Raw genomic sequence first — 12,691 nt, forward strand, 5'->3', positions numbered from 1 at the left:
CAGGTATACTCCCTGATACTTTCCCTCCTTCCCTTCCCTATTTTTCTTTTCAGTGTCTGCTACATGAACAATCAAGCTTGTAATTACTTGCTAATTTCATTGTGGTTCCTCTGGAGAGCTTATAACGCTGGGGCCCCCTTGTCCACTGATTATGTCTCCAGAAGCTTTCTGTGGTGGCTCGGCTGGACTTTGTCCAGTCTGTAACCAATAAAGGAAATTTACAACCTTGACACATAGGGAACCTGTCTCCCCTTCTCTCCGCCCCCTTCACTGTCAATGTCAGAGAAGAAAAATTGAGATGTAAAAGGTGCCCGGCTCCTTCTCACAACCCTGTAGCTCTTAATAAAGCATTAGAGGAATGGGGGTGGGGGTGGGGCTGGTAATGAGGTAACGCACAAGGATTAGATTTTCTCTTCTTTAAAGGCTGTGATGTTTTACATATTAGGAACGTTTACTATTGCATTATTCCTTGGCTATTTTCACTTTCTCTAGCATATATTTGTAAAATGCCATCAAAAGAACAGAGGTTGCTCCGCATCCTTTTTATCAGCAGACAAATTTCAGTCCCAAGAGTCATCTTTCTGAATCTATAGCTATAACTATATCCAGATACAAAGGAAAGTATAGTTAAAAAAAACCTTCAGAATCTTGTTTCCAGTATCCGCAAAGAATATGTTATGAAACAATGAGAGTACTTGAGGCAATTAAAACATGTATTGATTACTACTCAAACAGAGTAGTACAGATGAATGTATCTAACAACTATTTAAAATTCGTAAGTGGTTAGGCTAATAAAAGACTTGGAACTTCAGCTGTGTGTGGAACAACTGATTTCTTACGCTCACTTTTTGCTAAGATTAGGTAAGATTTAGTTTTATTAAGAAAACTGTGTTTTGCATAGCACAGGAGAAACGTTTTCATGTTCTCCACTCATACAGACTGCAAAAACCATCAGCAACAATAAAATTGTTTAAAGTTTTGCCTGACCGCAAAGATCATTCACAGTTGTGCTGGTATATCCAAGGTAACTCTAGATTGAGAACTGAGGGACGCTGGAATAAACTGTTCCAGCCCTTACGGGCTATTTTAAACAAGGATCCTGGTCGTTATTTTTATTTGCCAATCTGCCGGCAAATTACAAGAAAGGAAACAGCGATTATCTTAAGAGACTGGCTCCTGTTGTTATAGGGCAGGCTTTGGAGCTCAACAAACCTCTGTGCAACCCGGTTCTTATTTGCTGGGCAGTCAGTCCTACAGCGTCAATCGGGTTTTCTCCGAGGTGGGGGAACTGCGTAGGTGACTAATTCTGAGTCATTAGAATGAGAGAGTAGTTCCAGCAGAGGAACAATTGCCCAAACCTCAACACTGGAAAACTGGGGGGGGGGGCTCCCCAGCAAAACTTTTGTTCAGGCCAATTTGGATGTAAAATTGGCAGGGCGGATAAGATCACCTGGAAGGATTCCGACACCCACTGGAAACATGTGCGGACAGAAAGTCCCCAGATCCTTAAACTTGAAAAGTTTTGACCGTATCCTGAGTAACGTTAGGAATATTCAGCTCCTTCTTGGGGTCTTGCAATACTACCTTTCCAAGCCCCTTGAGAAGACGAGTGTGTCTCCAATCTATCTGGAGGCCATCAGATTATGGAAAGTTGTGCATACGTCGAATTAATATCGTCATTACCATCACCATCAGCACCACCACCACCACCATCATGACTTTCTGATTTCTTTCCTCCCTCTTAACCTTGTTGGTTGGGTATTCCTGGCGCTGCTTTGTCGTTTGTACAGGCTTCGTTTGAAACCTCCTCCTTTTCTTCTCTACGCCCGCTCGCAGCGGGGCAGTCCCGGCGGCGGCTCGGGTCACAGGTTGCTCCTGCCTCCCGGCGCGGTGTTTGTTTACCAGAAGGCAGAGCGGATGCTTTTAATGATGCCCCCTTGACTCTCATCTGGCTGCGGGAGGAGATGTAGGTCTTTCTTCTGCCCGCGCTTTGGCGTTCCGGGTCTCCGCTCGGTGGCCAGGAGCTCCCCTGGATGCCCACTGCTCCAGGCGCAGAGGTTGGCGCGGCTTACCTTGGCGCCGTTAATCAGCAGAGCGAGGGACGGGCGGTTGACATCTCCCCTCCCAACGGCCGCCACTCGAATCCCTGTGTGTCCTGGATTAAAACACACAAAACCCTTCTTGGAGCTTCCCTATAGAAATGGATTGGGTAGTAGGCTTCTCAGAAAAGCAGAATATACCAGCAACCTCTAATTATGTAACCATAGCAGTAGAACTTATATATCGCTCCACAGTGCTTTACAGCACTCTCTGAGCGGTTTACAAATGTCATCATATCGTCCCCAACAATCTGGGTCCTCATTTTACCACTTCCGGAGGATGAAAGGCTGAGTCAAACCTTGGACCTGTCAGGACCTGTCTGTGGGCAGAGTTTTCTGCATTACTGTATTCTAGCCACTTCACCAGCAGGGCTATAACCAGGGCTTAACTATGTTTAACTCCCTTTCTTCCCAATCCAGTATGATAATTCAGGAAGCTAGGAGGGATTGGGATTGAATTCTTGTGCACCCCATATATTTGTGGAACATATAACAATCCGGTGTTGTTAAGTGTCTCTCGGGTTTGTGGTGGAATACAAAGTAGAACCTGTGACTCTTCTTTATTCAGCTCCTATAATAGCCCCATCTGGTGCTGTCTAGAAGTTGTTGTTGTTAGTTGCGACCCCATGGACAATGTTTCTCCAGGCCTTCCTGTCCTCTACCATCTTCTGGAGTCCATTTAAGCTCATACCTACTGCTTCAGTGACTCTATCCAGCCGCCTCATTCTCTGTCGTCCCCTTCTTCTATTGCCCTCAATCTTTCCCAGCATTAGGCTCTGGGCTGGCAAATTCCAGAATTTTTAAACAATGTGGCAAAGGACTAGCTAATAATTCAAGTAGTTGAATTATTAGCTAGTGGTTTCAAAGCTTCTGGAAGTTGGGGAAAGCTGTGATAGAATGCATTTTGTCAGGTTTTCTGGAAGCAGATCTATTCAACAACTTTCTCCAAACTGATGTCCTTCAGAGTAGTTTTGAACTCCAATTTCCAGCTGACTGGAAATCCAGGGGGTTAGCAGCCCAATATATCTAGAGGATTCAGACTTGGGGGAAGGTTTTTGACAACTAAAGCACACAAAGAGATTCTTCAGGTACAGGATCAAGTAGTGATGAATAATGAATTTGTTTTCAGAACATCGTTGCTTCACAGAATAAATCTGAAGAGGATACAGTCACACACTCTTTGAAACCATCTAAGACTTTAGAGAACAAGAACCACCCAGTTCACTCACACACACACACTAATAAAAATCAACTAAACCAAGCAAGGAAAGGGTGTTGTGATATCTACAAACTAAGAAATCAACTGTGGCATTCATTTTCATAATATGTATGCCAGCCTTTCTTGCACTGTCAAGCTATTTTTGGGGTAATAGGGGTTAAGCATTAGCCATGATTGGGGATGGAAGAGAAAAAAAACAGGCTTTATGATAACTAAAACCAGCTTAAATGCTGTTTATCTATACTGAGACTCCTGAACTGGAGGTTAAAAAAACTCCTAATATCCATTGCTTGTACTGCACAGTTCCCATGGAAACTGCTTACTTTTCCTATGGCTCTCCATCTAAGAGTGAATCAGGAACATGAAAGAGGCATACCAAAAGCCCTTTGCTCTCCAAACCTGGTTTCAAATTCCTTCTAGAAGCCTAACAGCAAAAGGACATTGGGGTGTGGGTAGAGAATAGGATCCTCAGCAAAGAGGTGAAATTTTAAAGATAATCAGCAGACTTCTGAACATGTAAACCTGAATTATAGCTTGCTTGTTATAAGTGTAGTTCAGAAGTCAGAACAGTTATAACTACCTATATCTTCATTCATACAGTATCATAGAAATGGCTATACAAGGTGATTTTTGCAGTTGTGCGTGTTTTAATAAAAGCTTTTGAGATCTCCAAAATGGGGAATGAAAAGAAAAACAAAGACTGACTGGTGGAAGTATTTAAATTGATGAGAGAAGAGAGATTTCAGTCTAATTAGGCTTAATCTTAGGAGTACAACTAAAATGAAAAACAAGAAATGTTTTTGGCGAAGCTATCCAGTAAGTAAAGTTTCTATCGAAATTTTCTTTAATCCTCTAAATTTATTGCAGATGTTACTACTAACACTGTTTAGCTTCTACTTTTGCTTCCAACCTATCAAAGATTCTAGGGACCATGAATGATACTGATAGCTGAATAATTATAAGCCCAATAATTATTCATAATCTTACACAGCACCAGAGAAATCCCCACTGTAATGTTTGCAGCCTCCTTCTACATTTCAAGACTCCAGCTATGCAAAATTTGGCCATTTCCCCACTAGTATTTTATAGCCTTCTATAGCACCATCCATGTCAGCAGCTGGCAATTTCTGGATGAACTTGATTGACCTTAAGCAAGATTTGTCCTGGTTCTACCTCCCTGGGAGACCCATTGGGAATTTTAAGTTTATTGGTTGGGCTAGGAAATTGAAGAAACATCCCAGAAGAACTCACAATAAGATTTTCATAATGCTGCCAAGAAAATTGCATGTAGGCATTCATCAGGAGACCCATGAAACAAGTATATATATCTTTACTTTTTTTATAGTATCATCCAATAATCATGGTGTAATAATAATGAGGAGCAATTTCATATTGCTACTGCCATAGTTGGGTGATTTATAAGATGCTATAACTTGTTCAGTCCCTTTTGCACTTAATTTCCTGTGTCATGATTTTGCCACAATTGTCTGACAGTATGTGCTTCCTTGAGTTCTTGTAAGCTCATGATTGCATCATATATCTAGTCATCTTTTTTTTCAAGGGCCCCTTTTTCAATTTTGATTTTTCCAAGCATCAGTTCCTTATTCAGTTCCAAAAACTCTTGCCTTTGCATTTGTGTCCAAAATATTTAAGCTTTGTACTGAGTATATCCAATCTGCACCTCAGTTTTTCTTCATCTAGTATTGCGCGATGTGTTCTTTTTGCACCACAGGTCACAAGCGAGCATCCATTTTTTCTTTAGCCTTCTTGATGGTTTAGTTTTCACAGCCAGATGTTACAACTGGCAAAACCATGGCCTTAACAATGCATAACTGTGTTTTCAGTGTGATGTCTCTGCACCTCAATATTTTTTCTAAATCATCTATCATAGTCCTCTTTGTCAGTGGTGGCACAGTGGTTAGAATGCAGTATTGCAGGCTAATTCTGCCGACTGCCAGCAGTCAGCTCAAGACTGACTCAGCCTTCCATCCTCCCAAGGTCGGTAAAATGAGGACCCAGATTGTTGGGGGCAATATGCTGACTCTGTATACCACTTAGAGAGGGCTGAAAAACACTATGAAGGGTATATAAGTCTAATTGTTATTGTTATTGCTCCCCCCCCCAAAAGTAGATGTCTGTCCATTTCATGAGTATTATCATCATCAAATATGTAAGGCAAAGAAGATAAGGCTTTATATTGCTTCACTGTCTTCTGTATCAATTTACATTGGGTCGGTGCTGCCATTGATAGTTTTTCCCTAATACTGAGTCCCAGATCGGGTCTTATAGTGTTTATTTTCAATAAGAGCTTCCTTAAATCTTTCTAACTTACAGCCTTTAAAGGAGTATCATCAGCATAGCTGAGCTTTTTTAAGTTTCTTGCAGAAATTTTAATTCCAGTTCCATTTCCTCTGATCTGTCATTTCTCTTGATATATTTTGCATGTAAGTTAAATAAATAAGGTGAATTTGATGCACTCCTTTCCCCATTTGAAACATTTAGTTGTTCCATGTTTCATTCTGATTGTTGGTCACTATGTATGTTTTTCAATGGGTATGATGCAGTAGCTTAGAACATCTATATTTTTAAGAACTATCCATTCTTTGTGGAGGTCTAGAAAATAAAAAGCATTAGGACAGAAATAGATGTCTTTTTTGGAATTGCCTTTGCTTTTCCGTTATTCCTTGAATACTAGCAGGATGATCATGGATGGCTCTGTCTCTTCTGAATTCATCTTATAGATCAGGGGTGTCAAACTGCCAGCCCATGGGCCGGGCATGTCACAAGGAAACCATGCTCACCCCATTGCAGGCAGTGGGGATACGTGATGTCACGAATTTGACATGTCTGTTATTGATCATTCAGTAACAGTTCTTGTACCATTGTTGAAATCTGGATTAGAAAATATTTAGCATTAACATCTTAAATGTATCAAAGTTTGGTAGTTTGTGCATTCTTTAGCATTCCATTTTTGATATTGGAATATAAATGAATATTTTCTGCCCCTATGTCATCTATGTTTCCCATTCTCACAAATAAAGTAACACTTTAACAACATCATCTTTCAAGTTTTTAAATGACTTGGCTGGTATTATGTCAACTTCTGCCTCTTTGGTGTTAACAATATTTTCTAGTGTCAATTTAATTTATTTTCAAGAAAGTCAGTGATAATGATTTTGTTTGTATAATATTTTTGTAGACTTTCCTCTTATATTTGTACCATTTGTTATTTATATTTTTTTCCTCAGTAGTCTTCTTTGTCTTTTATTATGCCAATCTTTTCATAAAAGGTTCCCTGTATTTTTTAAAAATAATTTCTTATCCTTGTTTCAATTCTTACCTTTAATTTATTTGTATTGCTTTTATAGACATAGCTTCTTGTTGTTTCTTTATCTTTTTTTGCTGAACATCTGGTTGGGCAAAATTGTCTTTGTTACCTGTTTAATTTCTGCCTTTCTAAAGCTATTTTAAGCATGTAAACAGACAGCCATTTTCTTAGTTTTTTTTGCTTTTTATATTTTGGGATATTTTTGCTTGCTTCAGTTGTCACAAATTTCACTCTAGAATTCCTCATGCATTCTAACAAATTTAATCCATTAAGTTTATTTTCCCCTTTACTGCATGTCATTTAGAATATTGTTGAGATTGTAGCCTGTTAATGTATTGGACTATTTTATATTTAAAAATTCAATATTGCAAGAAGGAGATTACAATCTGAGCTACACTCAACATCACTTCTTGTTCTTGTTGATTGAATAGAGTATCTCCATTTTTGTTTGCAGTTTGCAGTATACCCAGTTTGATTTTAGTGTTGTCCATCTGGTGATGTTCATGTAGAGTCATCTTTTAAATTGTTGGAAGAAGGCATTTGCTATAAACATTTAATTTTCTTGGCAGGAATCTATTAGGCTATCTCCCGCTTAGCTTAATACATTGAGGCCAGTTTAATTTTTGTTATTCCAGATGATACTTTATATCCAATTTCAGAATTCCAAACTCCCTTAATTAGTATTACTTTGTTTTCTGAGGCCATGTCGCAGTCCATCATGGAACAACTTCTGCTCTGACTGCATCTGTGGATGGAACATAGACTTTGAACATTGTAATTCTTATTGGCTGTTCTTGGATTCATACTGAGATCTTTCTATCATTTGGGGGCAAATGTATACAGCTACTGACTTTGTCAATCTTTTATTCATAATTAATTCATTTATTCAATCTGAAAATCACCTGGCTCCAACTGATGCTCGGCAGCTCGCAGCATACAAACAAATAAGACATATATTAAAGGCATATAATGAACTGGAAATACTGTCCAACAAGACATACATAGCATACATTCACAAGACTTTCCAATCCCCTGGGAGAGGAACCAGGTCTTTTAAGGCGTCCAGAATGCCATCAGGGTGGGAACCACCTGGATCTCAGGGGAGTCTCATTCCATAGGACAGATATCACTATAGAGAAGGCATGCCTCTGGGTCCTCATGTACAACACTACCTGAACAAAGGAACCAGAATGTATTAATGCTGTTTGATTGAAGTGACTGGATGGATATTATAGAAAATAGTTGGTCCCTCACTAACAAAGGCCTAGCTAATACTTTGAACTGCACCCAGAAACAAAATGGCAATTAGTGCAGCTCAGAAAGCAGGGATGGTCACATGGACATGTTAAGAGATGCCCATCACTGCCTGTGATGTTGCAATCAGGATGAGTTGAAGCTTTTAGGTAGTTTGCATACAGAGCACATTGTAGTCGTTAAGCCCCATCCAAGGTTAAGGATGGAACATTTCCAGTTCTAGGTATCTCTGACATATATGGCCACTTATAGAATTGAGTTGGAGATAATGTCTTCCCATTCAAAGAACCCCAATTTCCAGGCACTTGGATAGAACTTAAACAGTTGCCTGGCATCAGCATACTGATGATACTGAACCCCAGTGGTATATGTTGAGTAAAGGGGAGAAAGGATTGAGCCCTGTGGCACCCAACAAAGGAGGATGCCTAGAGTGCAACCTCTCCTCCCTTTAACAACAAACAAACAGCCCTGTAGGAAAAAAAAGAGAATCACCATAAAATGGTGTCCCCTATCTCCAATTCCAGAGCTGGTAAAGAAGAATGCTATGGTTGATCGTAAAAAAATACCCACTCCGAGTTCAAGGAGCACAAGGATGAATGCAGTGTCTTGACATGGGACAGCTTCATGATTGCCATAGAGGCCATGAACTTTGAGCCAACCTAGACTCAATGCCACTAAGTGTCACATTGAAGTCCCTGAGCACTAATATCTTTGGGACTCTATCAGCAGCTCTGTGATGGAATCCATCTGGACAGGTAGGATAATGCTGGGCAGGAAGAAGGATGGTACACCAGCAGCCAATTAAACCCTTAAGCCCAATTTCAAGCAGAGCACATCATCTCTGGTTACCTGCAGATGAATTAAAGATGTCCTACTTAATGACTCACAGATGACAGCAGCCATTCCTCCTCCCCTTATATCTCAGCTGGTATAGAACCTCAAACCTAAGCTGAAGTATTTCCGACAGGAGAACCCTCTCTCCTTCTCTCTCCCTCAATGCCACTGAACCTTTGAACAGTCACTAAATGAGCTGTTGTAAGTTGAGGACTACTTGTATATATATAGATAGATATAGATATAGATAGATAGATATACACTTTGAGGCTCTCCTTGAATCAGGCATGTGAAACTCGCAATGTCACGTGATGTCGCTCAACATATCTGGCCGGTTTTGTTATTGCCAGCAATGGGGTGGGTGCGGCTTCCATGTGATGTGTCCGGCCTGTGGGCCGGCAGTTTGATATCCCTGCCTTGAATGATATCAGAATGAAAGGGAAGCAGTATTTCAATACCAACATATTATGATGATATAAGATGTAGGGAGGTAGAAATGAGAAAAAGAGCTTTGTTCTTCTAGTATCAGCCATTGAAGAAATATATAGCTTGTCCTCATTACTGTGATATCTGTGCAATGATATCATAATAATGTATAATTCTACAAATATAAATCACTAGAGAGGTTTTGTTGTTTTGGTGAATATGAATGACTATGAATTGAAGATTAAACTGTGAATGTTTATTCTAAATGTATTGATTACAGCTAAATCCAGGCAGAAATTCAACTTGTGGCTGGCAGGGGAATTCTGGGAATTGAAGTCCACACATCTTAAAATTGTTACGATTAAGAAACAAGGCTGTATACAATCCATTAGGCTTTGTCACCCATTCTTTTTGAAAGTATCCAGGTGATTATAGTAATGTGAAACAGTGACAATAGAAGCAGAATAGGAATTAGTGATGAGGATGTGTTAAACAAAAAACTCCCATCTTGTAACATTTTGCCCTAATATCATCTATTCTTGCAGCATTAACATTTTCCAACCTCTTCCTAGCATTTATGATTCTTTTATATTTATTTATTTTTCTTGGACACTAAGAAAAAGCATTTAATCCTATCCTTTAACACATCACTATCATTATTTGCAATAATAAAAGTATTACTGCAAATAATGTAATCAAAGAGAGCATGAAACCGTAAATGTTAAAAGAGGCAAAAAGAATGAAGAATTATTTTATGGAAATAAACAATAGTATTAGAAGCTATATAAGGAGCCTTCAGCATAGTAAATGGAAATAAAAATAAGCATGATAAATTATTTGGGATGAAACTGTGAGGGAATGCTGGAAGGAGTATTTTAGAGATTGTATGGGAATGAAAGTGATCTATTAAAGGATATGATGTGCACTGTGTTGTTCTGGAAATGAATAAAAAGCATAACAAAGAAATGAGAATCTGTAATGTTTTTCTGAAATCATCCCTAACTTCTGATCATTCATATGGTTTATTGAGTCTCTTGCCTTTTGTCATGCTTTTTTATTTATCTCCATGAGAATACATGAATAGCATTATTTATAAAACATGTCTTTCAAATAAACAAACATATTTTAAGGCCTATATACACCCTGGTTATTCATGCATCGGTCTCCAAATGGCCCAATCGCCTTTTCTGTAGTGTCTCATTTTGTTCTTACCTATGTAATCCTACCTAGGTAATCTTATAGTATATATTTTCCCCTGGATCACATTAATTCAATGTTGTACAGTGTTTCTTTTAACTCGTATTTGGTTCTTCCATTATCACTGGGGCATAATTTGAAACTAACATCTTTACTGCCCCACATGTATTTATCATCTATATTTTATATTCAGGTCACCTGCATTCAGATCTATTACATCCCTGCAGAAACAAACAAATGCCCATTTATCTTTCACTTACTCATGTTATTAATTTATGTTTTACCATTTACTCCTCAAACATTCCAAGTCACAGTCTTCAGTGTGTGATGTTCATCACCACATGGATCTATAGATATTGTTCTTTACTGCCTAACATGACTTTGATTAATTAAGGTCAATTAAGACTGGACAACCATTTGTCTGAAATGGTATAGGGTCTCCTGCTTGAGCAGGGAGTTGGACTAGTAGACCTCCAAGGTCTTTCCAAGTTTGTTATTCTATGTTCTAAGCTTTGGCATAATTTCTTTTTAGTAAGATAAGAGTGTAGAGAGCCTTAGGTGCACCCATATCATATATAGCATTGCCTACCAATAACTTTGGCTTCTCACCTGAGGGGATTGTACTTTTGCTATCCCCCCATACGTGGGGCAGATCCCACAAGCTGACACTAAAGAAGACTCCTGACACAGAGGCTTTCTTGGGGTGGGACTGCCCCGAACCGAAGTCCGGGAACTACTTTATTGATTACAGTATGCAAATAAGCATTGATTACATGTGATACATTTGTGCCATACATATAATTTCTTGCTGCGCCATAAGCTTAAAACCACTCCCATTATTTAGTCTTAGAGCATGTCAAGAGTACATGTCATGTTTGACCTATATTGCCCACCTGGCTACACAAAACAAAACCCTGTGGTTAGTGCCTTCTCGAGCTTAGTTCTGCATAACATCCTGTTTAACTGTCATGCGGTTTGCCATTTGTGTTACGAGCTAGCGAGCTTTGCCGCAGATGTTTCCTCTAGAAAGGGCAAAGAAAGGGCAAGGAGGGGGCGAGGAGGGGGCTACAACTCCAACATCTCCCCTGTCTTTTTCTAATTAAAGGAAAAATCATCTTCTTCACTGCTAAGGGTTATGGCTAAAGGGTCCGGTATGTCCATGGTTGGCAGTGCCTTGTACCTAACCAGGTGTATGGTCCTCTTGTCCACCATACCCTCCACAGTGCTTTGTATCAGGTTTCGAAGAAGGGGAATCAGGCAGGGAAGTAAAAGGAGACCTAACAAGATTATACCAAACATGAAGGCTGCTTGCTTCCAGTTCCTAAAAATCCCGCCCAAAAATCCTCCTTCATCCACGATCCCAGTCCATTTTTGTACAGGCACATGGACCAGCTTATGGAGTTCTTTGGTCAAATCTGCAACTACCTTTCCAGTTTCATCAATTTCTAAACAACAGTTGGTCAAATTAAATTTTCCACACACTCCTCCCTCCTTAGCAAGAAGATAATCCAAGGCCAAGCGATTTTGGTAAACAGCGGTGCGCAGCTTGTCCTGAGCAGTGGCAAGAATGGTTAAAGCGGCTGAAATGCGTCGGCTGCCTAACTCAAGCACAGCCTGCAAGCGGATAATGCGATTAAGCATATATATGGGGGTCCTATAACCCCAGGACCCATCCTCAGCCCAAGTGGCAGGATCGTAATAGGCAATGATTCTTTCGGGTGGCCATTCATCGTCCTTCCAGTTGCCTACCCGTATACCTGCATAGCCTTCCGAGGGCACATCCCTCTTTTTTCTACCCCAATTGTCATACACCGGGGCACCCAGGGTCTGTTTAGCAGTCAGGGGAAGGAGGAAAAAGGAAGGTTTGATCCACCCTAACACACAAGCCCCTGACCAATCTGGAGGCAAGTACTCGTATGCAAAGGAACCGCATACCCAATACATGCCTTGCGGTGCTGTCCAATTGAGAGAGGACCTGCGGAGATAATTAAAAAAGGTATGATTTAATAGTACAGGAGCAGACTCGTTGGTGGGGGAGACCCACTGGCCCCTTTCCCATTGTCCACGGCAAAGAAGTGTCCCAACAGGGATGGAGCCATTCCTGAAAAAGCAATTTGTTCCTACAATATTTGTAGTTAAAGTCCACACTACAGGGTCTTCCAGGTTTCTAAAGGTAAAATTAGCAAATTTTGTTTGATTGTTCAAATACTCAGGATCTGCTTCATGAACCTCCCATGGCCATTGTTCCCCCATGTTGGTACCTCCACAAACAAAACAATTTTTTACACCCAATGTAAAGGCTATTTGTTCTGCAAGTTCCATAAAAAGGTTTCG

The sequence above is a fragment of the Crotalus tigris genome, unplaced genomic scaffold (assembly GCF_016545835.1).
Source record: "Crotalus tigris isolate CLP2741 ecotype Arizona unplaced genomic scaffold, ASM1654583v1 scf7180000020085.749154, whole genome shotgun sequence".
Lineage (NCBI taxonomy): Eukaryota > Metazoa > Chordata > Lepidosauria > Squamata > Viperidae > Crotalus > Crotalus tigris.